The sequence below is a fragment of the Mus caroli genome, unplaced genomic scaffold, assembly GCF_978045245.1.
Source record: "Mus caroli unplaced genomic scaffold, Mus_caroli_1 scaffold_19, whole genome shotgun sequence".
In the NCBI taxonomy this organism is placed as follows: domain Eukaryota; kingdom Metazoa; phylum Chordata; class Mammalia; order Rodentia; family Muridae; genus Mus; species Mus caroli.
In genome coordinates, this window is record NW_028227274.1 from 40,121,465 (window position 1) to 40,135,423 (window position 13,959).

The window sequence follows — 13,959 nt, forward strand, 5'->3', positions numbered from 1 at the left end:
CAGCTTCAAATGCCAGTTACCCCATGGCCCAAGGACAGGTGAACTACCTATGACTGGATTTATTAGGGCCAGAGATTAATTTCCCCCACAACCAATCTTCCAACAATTGGAGAGTGCAAGTGAGCTTATAGAGAAACAAAGAGTATAAAATAGAAAGGAAAGGAAAAAGAACGTAAGAGGCAAAGGATTGTGACTATGCTATCTGTCTGAGGACTGGCTGGAGCCTGAACCTATGACAGCAAAGGCAAGGGTGAGGTGGAAAACCATGACATCGATCCCTGACGAACTCAAGTCTTACATCTTGTGTGTGTATCATCATTTTAGGATGTTCTTGGTATGCCAGCTTTATTTAGACAGACAGCGTAAAATTCTCCAGCGCACATAAGGTGTCTTTTCTGGATATTGAAAGTATTCTTATTTCTCACTCTTTGTGGGGAAGCAAAGAGAGGAAATCACAAGCCTTCATCATCTGTGATGTGTCACTCACTCGAGTGAAGTGTCCGTCAACACTTAATGAGAGTCCAAGCTTTACTCCTTATCAAGAGTCAGTTCTAACTCTCCAGGGCAAGGAGGGAACATGATACAGTGGTCCGTCTTAGGGAGCAAGTGTAGCTCAGCACGCGCTATCTGTTGTCCTCAGTCTTTGAGTAATTAACACCCAGATGTCTAGAGCTTAACACAAACATTTCAATTCTATATGATGATAATGTTTTCTTTTCAACATACAACAATCTTCGGCATCTCCCCCTTAATGAGGCATCTTTCTGCCTTTATATGCTGAGATCTGGGATTACAGGTATAAAATCTTGTCCGCAAGCTGAGGGGAAGGCTTGGTGGGTAAAGTCCTTACTGTGCCATCATAAGGACCCAAGCCTGGGCTCTCAGCACTCACACTCAGCTGAGCATGGCAGTGCCCCTCTCTAACCCTGGTGCTAGGAGTTAGAGACAGGAAGATTCTGGGGCCTTACTGCTCAGTTAGTCTAGCTAATTGGTGAGCCTCAGGTTCAGCGAGAGACGATGTCTCAAAAAAACAAGGAAGAAGAGGGTTCAGGATGAATGGGAGAGGATAAATGAGGGTAGAAAGGGTGTGTATGATTGAAATACATTGTATACATGTATGAAATTATTAAAATAATTTTAATATATATTTTTTAAAAAGAAAGAAATGGAGGAAGACAGGGAATGACAACCTGTGATCTCCGCAGACACATGCTTGGAGGAATGTGCTGCACTCTCACACAAACACGGTGCCCACCCAGGCATATCCCCTTCCCAACACAAATCTTGTCAGTGGGTTGCATATGGTCTGTGGGTCAAGTGTTTATGATTTCTGGCTTATAATCATCTCCACTTAGATAAGGCGACTTCATTCCTATTGATCTAAACTGGAAATCAATTCCATCTTCTCAGGAAATGAAGCACAGAATAAGCTGTGTGGTTGCTAAGCACTTGATATACCTTTGGAAGGCCAATTCACATAGTGGGCATCCATGAGCCAAGGTATAGCAAGGCCCAGCATGGCGGGAAAACCTGCTACTTCACAGAAAGCATCTGATCACTGGTCTTTTTAAGGCTTGTGTATTTTAACAGCTTTGCGGGGAGAAGAAGTCAGCTGTCAACTGGCTGCGGTTGCCTTAGAACGCCCTCTCTGAGACAGACTGAGGTTAGCGTGCGCTGCTGACATCTCTCCTGATTCTGGCCTTTCAGTGGGTACAGAAAGAGCTTTCTGACCTGCCTAGAGTCCAAGGTGGACTTGGCTGTCTCTTTTCACTTTCTAGCTTCTGTCAAGTACTAAGGAATGAATCATGGCTCACTGCTTAAATTGCTCAAACACAAACACACAGACACACAGACGCACACAGAGACAGACAGACAGACACACAGAGACAGTCAGTGAGAGACAGACAGAGAGACAAAACGAGAGAGACAGAGAGACAAAGAGAGACCCATGGAGACAGAGGGGTGGAGGAGGGAGGGAAAGAGAGACAGAGACAGAGACAGAGACAGAGACAGAGACAGAGACAGAGACAGAGACAGAGACAGAGAAATAGAGGACATATTAGCAATGAGAAGGTGGTGGAAAGATCTGGTTTGGAACAAAAACTGCCAACTTCACATCATCTTTGTGTTTTTTTTTTTTTTTTTCTTTTCTTGTTTGGTTTGGTCTGGTTTGGTTTTGTGTAAGGCAGGCCACAATATGTAGTTCAGACTTGCCTTGAAGTGGGATTTAGGCTGACTTCAAACTTGTGGTCTTTCTGCCTGAGCCTCTCGGGTGCTGGGATTACAGGTGTGTGGTGGCAGGCCCAGCTCACTGGGGCTGAGTGTTAAGGTTCTATTTCTGTACAGTTCATGCTCTTGCCTTGGGCAGCAACATTAACACATAAACTCTAGACAGTGGGCTGCAGAGCCTCTCTACTGAGAGATAAAGTTGAGCTTTTTCCTTTGGGTGAAACTGGGTATCAAAATAAAGAGTTAAGTAGCTCTTCAGACAGAGCCCTGGTTCACTTGTCAAGAAAAAGCCACTGTGAGCAAAGCAGAAACTGCTCTCCCAGAGACAAACACATGGTTCTACCAAAACTCTGAAATGTTCTCTCTAAAATCTACACAGCTGAAAATAGGGTGGGATCCAAGTTTAGAACACAACTCCAGCCAACACCACTAGAACCTTCCATCATGGAATATAAGGTATTGTCCTAGACCCTAAAATCTGTTTCATTTGTCTTGCAGTTGCCCCCGATGTTCAGGGCTCTGTCTTCCTTGAGAACCTTGCAAGAGAAAGGGTGACCCGGATAGGGTGACCTGAATGGGGTGACCCACATGGCAGTGTGTGTAATTCCTCTGTCCTGTTGCCAAGACTTCATATTTATTTTAAGCTCACCAGGCAGCTGTATAGGCGTTGCTGCAGTTCAGACAATGTCTGTCCTGAACTTTCCTGTTTCCTGACTCATTTATCACTGCAAAGCAGCTAGGCATAGCTAGAGGACTTCACCCTCCCATCCATCTCTACTTATCTCCATCTATGACTGCTTAATAATTAATAGAAAACTCATGAATCACCATTGAATTCCAATTTCAACATACCAAGAATACAGATGCCCATTCTCTTGTGTCTGAAACATGCTGGCAACAGAGCAGACCCATTGCTGCTCAAGACAGGAGAACTTCTGTGAGCCTAGAAGGAGGGGGAACTAGGCATGACAATAAGCTAGCTATCTTAGTGACAGCAACCTCATCTCAAAACATGACTGGCAGAAATCAATTCTTCCCCATGGGACTTTCACCCTTAGATAAGTTTCTAAGACAACTCAATATTGCATTAAATTTCATTTCTATCTAATTGTGCTGCCAAGTAAGGAAATAAATCCTTGAGCATTCTCCCTCCAGTTTCTATATGGGTGGAGATAAAGCACACGCTGCTGGAAAAAACAAAAGCCTCAAACAGTGACCAGAGTCAAATGTGGTTATATGGTTTCTAAAGGAAACTGTGTGTGGATTGAGATTGGCTGAGATCTCTGTCTGTGCTGATTTAATTTCCACAATACAGTGGCCTGCTAACCCTGTTTCTAGCTCAATTTGCCACTGTGAAGACTGACTTTTTCCTTTTAAGAATCAATCTCTGTGTCTTACAAAAGTTTCGCACTAGTAATTTACTACCTCAGGTCTCCTTTCCTGTGAACAATGGTTATTGACTTGGCACTTGTATTCACAAGATGGGAGGCCGAAGGAAACAGAGGGAATCCTGAGATTGTGACCTAGTGTTCCACAGTGTCACACCAGGCTGCAGTCGGGTCAGAGTACCTGGTCAAAGGAGATGCGTGTGTGATTAGGTGACATGTAGACTGGGTGGCATTTCCATCCAAGGACAATGCAGCTTAGATTCAGAGTCCCAGCATCCACTGATAGAGAGATGATACTGACCAGGTCATTTGGTACTCCCTCTGAATATCAATCACAGTGATGGAAATGAATGGGTAAGACAGCCAAGCCTTATCTTTCATCTAAACCACATTCCTAGGATAGTGAGCTATCTTCCCTACTGTATCAGCTTTTCAGCTCTGTCCACTCAAGCCTGGGCATTTCCTCTGATGACCGAGTCAGCTCAAGGTTGTTTTTGTATCTCTGCTTAGGACAAGAATGTTGAAAAGAATGGAAAATACACCTCACAGCATATCACAGTGGTGAAATTGTGGCAGTAGCTAGGTTTGCATAGAAAAAGAATTGGGAGCGTCTTTATAGGTCTTGATTCATTAGTAGCAGGGACATCTGGAGACTAGGCATATGCACCCCTGCTATCTCTCATAAGGATCTCTAGTTAGACTGGCATTGGCCTTGTAGACCATTAAAAAATAGAAAATTCTTGGACTTTCCATGGAAATCAATTATTCGTGTCTCTGTGAAATTGTGATCTCCTTTCCTGATCTTGGTTCTCAGTCTTAAGTTAGTTCCCATGTTTTCAGGTCATTCTTTTTTTGTGGGGGGGGGGGGAATAAGCTTTGCTAATTAAAATAGTACATTAGAACATACTTTCCACTAACACACATAGAAGGAGGTGCACAAATGTGGTTATCGCCCATCAAGAGGCAAGAGGCAAGTTACCTTCTTGCTTATTCTGCTCTATATTTCTCATCTAACCTAGACTTGATTTCTGTTTCGTTGACAGTGTCTTGGGGAACTGAATCACTTTGCTCTAGTTGGAGCATCATGAATTGTGTCCACACTGGTTTTAACTTCAATTTGATGCTAGAGTTCCTTTCACAGGAAACTATAAGTAGAAGTGTCCCACAGTTCTATTTCCTTAGGATCATGTCCCAAATACCTTGTTAGTTAATTAACAGTGTGGCAAATGGTAGAGTTAACTGACAGTCTGCTCTTGTCCTCCAAGCTTAATAATGGCAGGCAGTGTGCAATTGTAGGGATTCTTGCTGGGTTACCCTTACACAGTGCTTCTTCCTCACCGGCTTTCTACGGTCCAACTGTAGAGGCTGGGAAGTCTGGATATTTCCCATCTCTGTTTGTAGTCGGGTCACGGAAACCTGACCAATGAGATAAAGTGTTTATGGGGTAGAAGAAACCTGACCAATGAGATAAAGTGTTTATGGGGTAGAAGAACTGCAAGGAAGGACTGAAGATTCTGATGGAAGGTTATTTTTTAAATTTATTTTTACTATTTAATCATATGTGAGTGCATGTGTGCATGTGCGTGCGTGCGTGCATGCGTGTGTGTGTGTGTGTGTGTGTGTGTGTGTGTGTGTATGCATGTGAGTTCAGATGCCCACAGAAGTCAGAGACATCAGATTCCCATGGGGATAGAACTATAGGTGGCTGTGAGCTGCCCAATATCGATGCTGGGAACTAAACTTTGGTCCTTTTTGTTTGTTTGTTTTTTCGAGACAGGGTTTCTCTGTATAGCCCTGGCTGTTCTGGAACTCACTTTGTAGACCAGGCTGGCCTCGAACTCAGAAATCCGCCTGCCTGTACCTCCCGAGTGCTGGGATTAAAGGCGTGCGCCACCATGCTCGGCAGCTTCGGTCCTTTTCAAGAGCAGTACACATTCTTAATGGCTAAACCATCTCTCCAGCCTCCTTGGGGGAAAGTTTTACTCTTGGGTTTCACTTATACGTTCTTGTGATATAAGTGTTTTGCCTTCTTGTGATTACATATGTTCATTTATATGTGGGTGGCATCTATAATGTGATGTGGGATAACAAAGGAGGACTTTGTTGGTGACAAAAACACCAACAAACCCTGGTGACAGCTAGAGAAACAGGACAATATTTTTAATGACAAGTGGTCAGCTAAGACCTTCCTTAGGACATCTATGTCTGAACTTGTACCCATGCTAGTAGAATGACTTCCCTATTATTTGAATCTAAAACTATTCTTGTTGGCTTCTTTTTGTAGGGCTAAAGAAAAAACCTGGATGTGACTATATCCTGGCCCTAAAGAGCATGCCCTTAAGCATACTGTTCTGTCTGTGGCTTCCTCCCAGTACTTTGCACAGGGCCAGATCATTAATGCATGCTGAACTGGACAAATACAGCTCCTTCCTTGCCCCCAAATCGCCTTCTTCCTGCTCTCATGTGCACAGATTTATCTTTCTCTATCACAATTTTCCTTTCCACTTGCTTAATTAGCAATATGGAGTGGCTTATGTCCCCTTTTCCACACGTTATGGAGGTGTGCATTATTTTTCAACCACACAAATATGAAAGCAGTTTACTGTGAGAGAATGCCTATTCATGTCTACACATAGCATCCATTATAAAATTCTGCCTTCTAAGGGAACCACACCCTCCTCAGGAGTTTTGCTTTCTCTGCTTGCATGCAGGGAGGCTCGTTGTGCTTGCTGAGCTGTGAAAATCCAGATGGTAGGAGGAGGCGAGCCATGAGCACTGTTTTGTTCCCATTAGAAGGCACACAGCTTTCTGGGATGACCAGATATCCAGCGAGTGAGGTAACACAGGCACGTGTGGGCTGATGGAAGAAGAGGATTCCCTGCAGATGGAATGATACTTCCCCACAGGGTAGTGGGGTCTTCACAACGACAAGTCTCTAAATTGCAGAAAAACACAATGGGAAAGTGATAGCTGTCCAGTCTTGCCAGAGAGCCTGTGTAGGGAAAGGTAGAATCCGTTGTCAAGGTGTTGCTCATCTGTCACCTACTCTTCTGAAACATGGAGGGATAATGAACTACTCAGATGATGCAAACCCTGCCAATCTTTCAGATCAACAATGTAGAGCATCATCAGATCATTCAAACAAGGCAGGACATTTGTAGCTGACCCTGTTGGAGCTTCAGATCAAAGAAAGAGAGAAAGAATGGTAGGTAGTTCCTAGTTAGGTGCTGTGCCACCCAAACACACTTATAATGACATCTGATTGGCACATTTTCAGTCAGAAATTGTGGTGTGCCAGATGCTCTGAAGTCAGTAAGACAAGATGTCCATTCCATGGAAGTTAAAAATCCCCATTTGAGAGTTTGCTCAAATATCACTTTTCCAGGGAAACAGTGTGACTTCTCCCAAGGCCAGGCCAGTTCTCTTTAATTTGCAGCCTCATTGCCCCCCTTACTTCCTCTTCATCAGCTATCATCTCTCATCATTAGCACTTATTACAGTGGTATTGGGATCTTTTGAATGGCTCTCCCATGCACTAAACTATAAACTCCACAAGGAACCAGCAGTGCCTAGTTGAATGTCTCAGCATAGGACAGATGCCCCTCAGTGTTCTGTTCTTTGGTGGATTGTGAAGGGAGAGCCAATATTGAAGTAGACCGTCACAAAAAGACCAAACTAAAAAATAAAAAAATAAAAGATCTCCAAACAAAGTGACAAAGAAATACTGGATGGATGCACAAAGAATTTTCTTAAGGTATGTAGTTCCCTGAGAGCTCTTACTTGGAACAATGAATGGTGACTATAGAACCAGGTAGATGGGTCAGTGAAGAACAGGGTCCTGTGAGTCATAGGCAGAGAAAACACATAGTTATGGAAGAAAGGGGACCAAGGTAGAGTGACCTTTGAGAGGACAGGGGGTGTAATGATAAGACAGGCTGTGAATTCTGAGCTTATGGATGTGATATGAAAGGATTCTGATTAAGGACGACGTATTATTTGCATGCCATCCAGCTAGAGCAATAGGGATATACTAAAAATATGTCCCAAAGCACAGGTGGTCCTTGAACTTGGGAATATTCCATTTAGAGCACTGAGAAGTCATGGTAGATTGAGACCTAGGAAAAAGTTGTTGGAGAGAGGCTGTGGATACAGCTTATTTTGGTAAAGTGCATACCACAGAGACATGAAGTTCTGAGTTTGGATTCCTAGCCCCCATGTGTGCTCCTTCAACCTCAGTGCTTGACTGTGGGCAGGGAACAGAGACAGGTGGATCTCCAGAGCTTGCTCTCCAGCCATTCTACCCAATAGGTGAGGTCTAGGTTTAGTGAGAGACTGTGTCTCAGAACATCTCTCTCTCTCTCTCTCTCTCTCTCTCTCTCTCTCTCTCTCACACACACACACACACACACACACACACATATACACACACACACACATGCTCACACATACACACTGTAGAGGGGGAGAGGTTGTTCTAAGATGCTAGTAATGGAGGATTTTAGACCATAGACTATAAATCCTAGTTTTCACTAAAAAAGCCTTAAGAAGCTGCGGCTACAGCTGCAAGTTGAAGTGACACATACCCCTGCTATATCCTTGCATTCAAGAGATTTCTATTGTATACAGTAAGGTCAATTGAACATTAGGCCCACTACATTCCTTCTTAAATTACATATGGACCCAAGAAATGAATGAAAATAATAAGAAATGAATTGGCGTTTCCTCCCCTAAACATGAAGTTTCTATGGCAACATAAAGGTGCAGAGGCTGCTAGTTTACACGACATTGAGGTAAGGTGGTTTTTCAATGGTCAACTAGGCCAACAGCATTTTGACAGATCAGTTGAAATTTTGCTGTCTTTGTTCCTGACCGGAAGTTCAAATGTTTTGAAGACTATGATAAAAATATTATTCTACTTCAGTTAACATTTTTTTCAAACTTAAAAGCAAGACCAGACACACAGAGTAAACAGGAGGACAGAATGAATAGTGCCAATTTCGCACCAATGGGACCCAACCTTTAATGAACATTCATAAGGAAAGACACGTCGTAGGGATCTCTTGCTTTTCTCTCTCCATTCACAACTAGAAACTTTGAAAACACTTTGTATTTCAGTTTCCAAAAAGTCAAATGCAACTCACACAGATTATATAATAGTGGAAAATATTAAACAGAAAAATCAATAAAGAATCAATTTTAATGCATTCATTCATTAATCCGTCCATCAATTTGCCATCCATCTATCCATCCAATAGATTTTTAAACGCACAGGTCTGTGTCAAGTACTCTTTCAGGCATTGAGATAAGTCAGTTTAAAATAAAATAAAATAAAATAAAATAAAATAAAATAAAATAAAACAAAATAAAATAAAATAATCTGTCCACATAGAGCTCATGTTCTAGTTGTGGGGAAAAGACAACAGCCAATAGACACAACAAATAATATTTTATATTGTGTTCTGTGAGGATCAAATGGGGAATAGCAGAGATGAACAGTGTTGAGAGTGGAGAGAGGCTGGAACTCAGACAAGGAAGCATTATGGACCTCAAGAGGTAGCTGAAAGTAGGCAAAGGGGGCTTCCAGATTGAGGGGCCAGGGAGAGAGCCTAAGAAGGAACAAGCCTATGTCAAAGCATAAGGGCAACCATTTCAGGGCAAAGAAGGAGAAAATGAAGGAGAAACAACGAGAAGTCAGATCGTGCCAAGTTCTTGCACAACACAGCAAGCACTTTGGCCTGGATTGAGTGAAACAGCCAGAACAGCACAATATACATGGAGGCCACCAAACGGCATGTTTAAAAGTGGTTAAAACAAAATTTTAATGGGGTCCCACCCTTAGACAAAGAACTACAGGAAACTATCTAATGCCGAGGAAGGGAGCATTAGTATTTCCCAGGGGTGAGATCCCTGAGGTTATCTAATAGCAACTGGTCAACACTGGTACATACATACAAGCAATACCCAATAGGCAGGGCAGGTTGTATTTATATGTTTATGCATATATAATGTGTGTATGTAACAATTATAATGAAAGAGTGGTCATCAATTTGAGAGGGAATGAAGGGGAATGAGAAGAGTTCAAGGGACAGTGCAGAGAAGGGGCTGGAATAAAGAAAGAGAAGGGGGGAATGGTACAGTCATTTTAATTAAAAACTTAAAAACTATTTTGTCATATACATTTTACTATACAGCAAAATGGAAGGCTGTTGGGGAATAGTCAATAAAGGAACATTCGATTTTTATGCTCACCAGTTTGAGGCTGTGAGGCTGTGTATGGAGGGGTGCCGTAGAGAATGGAATAGATAACTCAGGGGAAAGAGGGAGGCGCTCTGGTCAAGGCAGCTGCTGTGGAATCAGAGAGAAGCCACGTTCTGCATTCATGCTGAGGGTAACTGACAATCAGGAATGTTTTCATAGTCTTTGCCCTTAGAGTTGTCATACTGGAGGTTTGAATTTTAAGGGTGAAGCAGGCTACTGCAAGATGAGCAGATGTTCAGTTCCACGCATAGGAAATGTGAGAGTTTCTAAATCGAGCTGCTGTGTGGGCTGCTGGAAATAGGGTCTGGAGTTCAGGGATTCTGAGATCATTAACATTCAGACAGCGTTTAAAAGCACAAGATGGTACGAGATCTCAAGGAGAGTGTTCATTGAAAGAAAAGACAGAACCTTCAGGCATTCATTCCAAGACGATGAGGAAAGGGGCTGGAGAGATGTCTCAGCAGCTAAGAACACTGCACACATGTACTGCACATACAGACATGCCACCAAACATAAAACAAAATGAATAAACATTTTTAAAAAGTTGGTGGAAAGCTTGGTGTCCTGACTGACGAGTGACATGTGGAGCACGTCATGTTGTCTAGTACTGCTGATAGGCAAGGGAAAAGGCTCGAACACACCTTTGCAGTAAGACTGTAACAGTCACGTTTAACTTGGACAAGCATAATTTCTGTGGACCTGCAGAAATGTATTTAAAAGAGACCAGATGGAGAGAAATTTGAGATGTTAGCTATAAGTAAATATTTCAAAGATTGTGCTATACACAACGGCAAAGGAATAAGCATGTGTGTGTGTGTGTGTTCCATGAACACAGTAGTTCATAGCTGTGTGCTTCTCTAGCATGTATGAGGTCTTGGGTTTTGTCCCTAGGGCAGCACAGGAAGGGACAAGGGTAGGGAGGAACGAAGGGAGGATAGTAAAGGAATTTATAATATTCCCGAAATAATAGCGAGCTTATATGTCAGCGAGAAAGTTGCAACAGCTGTGGAGAAATGAAGAAACAGGGTGGAATTGCTATATGAACACAGAACTGAACTCATGCAGAAACACATCTTACCCAGGACCTGTCACCACTAACACTCGAAGAAACATCTGTACAAGCTCCATTTCTACCCAATGCCAAAAGACAGATAGTAACAAAAAAAGTTATTGAAACTCTGTCTACACATAAGCCTCAAGGGGACTCTCAGGTCATTTAGCATTGTACTTAATGTCACCAAACTCCACATTTGAAAAGGATTGAAATGGCGTGCTTTATGACATATGTATATCTCACCAACTTAAAATCAAAGTGGAAGGCAGCTGGAGGGTTCTAAGTTTCTCTCACACTTGGGCAATTCAGAGATCCTCATGCAGCAGTGAGGAAACCAAAACCCTATTGTTCTTTTGCCTTGCCCTCCCTTCCCTCCTCTCCCACCTTCCTTTTCTTTTGAAGCCAGGCACAGAAAGGACTCTATTCTTTTAGCTACCAGCCTGCCTGCCAAGTAGAAGGCTGCTCACCTATGCACACTTTGAAGTGACGTGCAATTACCATGAGATCCCTTCCACATGGGCAGTCTGACCTGTTCATGGCCCTTGCTTTCCCTACCGCATGAAAGCAAGTCTGTCAGAAGTGGAAAGAATCCACTGCACACTCACCCTTGACCTGTGTGAGCTTTAAAGACATTGGCCAACGGCCAGATCAGGGTGATGGTGCCAAGTACAGTCCAGCAATTTCTGTATGTGTCTTCCAGGAAGTCTGTCCTTAATAGAAACTCTGGGTGCACTCTCCTTACTGTGCTGTGTCTACAGGGGAAGGGCTGTTATTGTCATGAAGAAGACTAACGGAAATTAATGAGCTATTGACTTAGCTCCAAGCACATTCAGTCTTAGGGAGATGCCACTATGGCAGATTAGAAAGGCAGACTTGCTCTCTGGAAATGTCATTTACTGAATTGCTTTATTACATTCCAGGCACAGAACTAGACCCCCTGTGGGTATCCCCCTCCTCCAAGGTCTGTTTCCAACCTCATCCAGTGAATCCAGAGGCTGTGCTTTGGGTTTTATGTTGCGTCATTTAATTAACACAACAATTCCTTGACCTTAAGATCTTTCTCCATTGTTCAGCTAGAGAAATGGTAGCCCAGATGGGTCGAATAACTTGTCCCAGTTTGGAAGATTAATGACTAGCTGAGATTTGAACCCAACTGTAGTTCCCAAACCTGCTTTTTTGTCAAAACATGGTTTTATTCTGTAATCGGGGCCATCCTGGAACTCACTATGTAGTGTAGGCTGGCCTCAAACTCAGGGCAGTCCTCCTGCCTTAGCATCTGGAGTTCTGGAATAGAGCCAGTGCACATTTTCATCATTATAGATTACTGCATATGTATATGAACACATGTATGTGTATGTATGTATGTATGTATGTATGTATGTATGTATGTGAATGTGTATGGCCATGGGTGTATGTAGAAGGAAAATGGCAACTTTCCTTTTACCATGTGGGACCTAGGGACTGAAGTCAGGTGTTCAGGACTGGTAGCATGTACCCTTACTTTCTGAGCCATCTCCCTGGTCCATTGTTTTATGTATTTCAAGTTGTTTGAAATTGCATATTCATTTGTTTTGTGCTTTTGAATGCATGCATGTGCTTGTATGCTTGTGTGTATCCGTGTGGGTACACATGTGTAGCATAAGTGTGGAGGTCAGAGGACAACTTGCAGAAATTGTTTGTCTCCTTCTATCACATGGGTCACAGGGATCAAATTCAGGTTGTCAGGCTTGGTGGCCACCACTTTTACTCACTGAGCCATGTTACAGGCCTGCCAAAAGCCTAATTTCTTAGTCATAGTGTGAATGTGTGTGTGTGTGTGTGTGTGAGAGCGCGAGTGCACATATGTATGATTTGTCAGAAAACCCTTTGAGCCAGAACTGTATGTTTTACTTATTAGGGGGGCGGGATGTGTCTTCTGGGCTCAGCCTAATGTCATCTTTGTCAACACCTGATATTTTAGTCATGGTCAGTCCTTCACCCTCTTCTAGACACTCATGCTCTTGGCTGACCAAGTGTCTCTACATTTCATTTTCCCAAGATTTGAGAATTAGTGTCTTCTAGAAATAAAGCAAAAATGGTTTCCTTTAAAAGTTGGCTAACCTAGAGAGCCTCCTCCTATTTGAGTAGGACACATTTAAATGGGGTTATGGTACAAATGCCAACAGATAGCTTCAAGACTATGAGGGGTGTATGTTATCTCCCTAACTATGCTATGAGTTCTCTGAGGACAGAATCATATCTGTTTCTCTCTCCTGATACTTAGGCTCTTACACTGGTCCACAGCTGGCAGGTTAGGATGCTCACAGGGGACAACTGCTGTTTGTATAATGCATATGCCAGCTTACTTGCCTAGAGCTTGCTTTTTCCAATGTCCATGGCTGTAGCATCTTGGTCTTTGATACTTCTAAAATAAAACTGGTTCTTGAGAAACCAAGCAGTAATTATTTTCCAGAAGCAGTACCTCAAACACAGAAAATGGGTAGGGAATGGAAATTACACCACGTTTCCATTTTCCCAAGTTATCTGCTTTTTAGGGAATTTTTCATCTATGGATTCCTCCAACCTAAGTCTTGACCTTTGGAGAGTATGGGAAGTCAAAGGGCTCAGAGAATCTGACTGTTAAGAAATGAGGCAGCAAAATTCCTACATTCCCATGCTCCCATTAGTTTCTTAACCATGACTATGATGGATGTATTGATTATGTTCTGAAAGTTCTTGGGAAAAAATAAAATCTCAGTGTCTAACCTGGCAACAGAAAGAATCAAAGCATTAAGCACTAAAGGTACTCCAGTACTGGCTAGGATCTCAAGTACAACTCTTGCTTCTTCAACAGAATGGAAACTAATAGTAGAATGTACTAGACCCCATTCTATGGAAGCCCTGGATTTCCATAAACCTTTGATCATTTAATGGTGTGGCAATGTTGTGGAATTACATGGCCTTTCAATACCTCTCTTCACTCTATTCTGGTCTTGCACTTGGCTGCAGGACCCATAAAGACACTTTGTCTCCCTCCACTTTGGGGTGTTC

General features: G+C 42.7%; 1 protein-coding gene across 7 annotated transcripts in view; it reads right to left on the reverse strand.

Annotated features, from left to right (window-relative positions):
• Ppp2r2b (protein phosphatase 2 regulatory subunit Bbeta) overlaps window positions 1-13,959 on the reverse strand; it is a 406,697-nt gene that overhangs the window by 97,076 nt on the left and 295,662 nt on the right. The gene's annotated exons all lie outside the window — the stretch shown is intronic.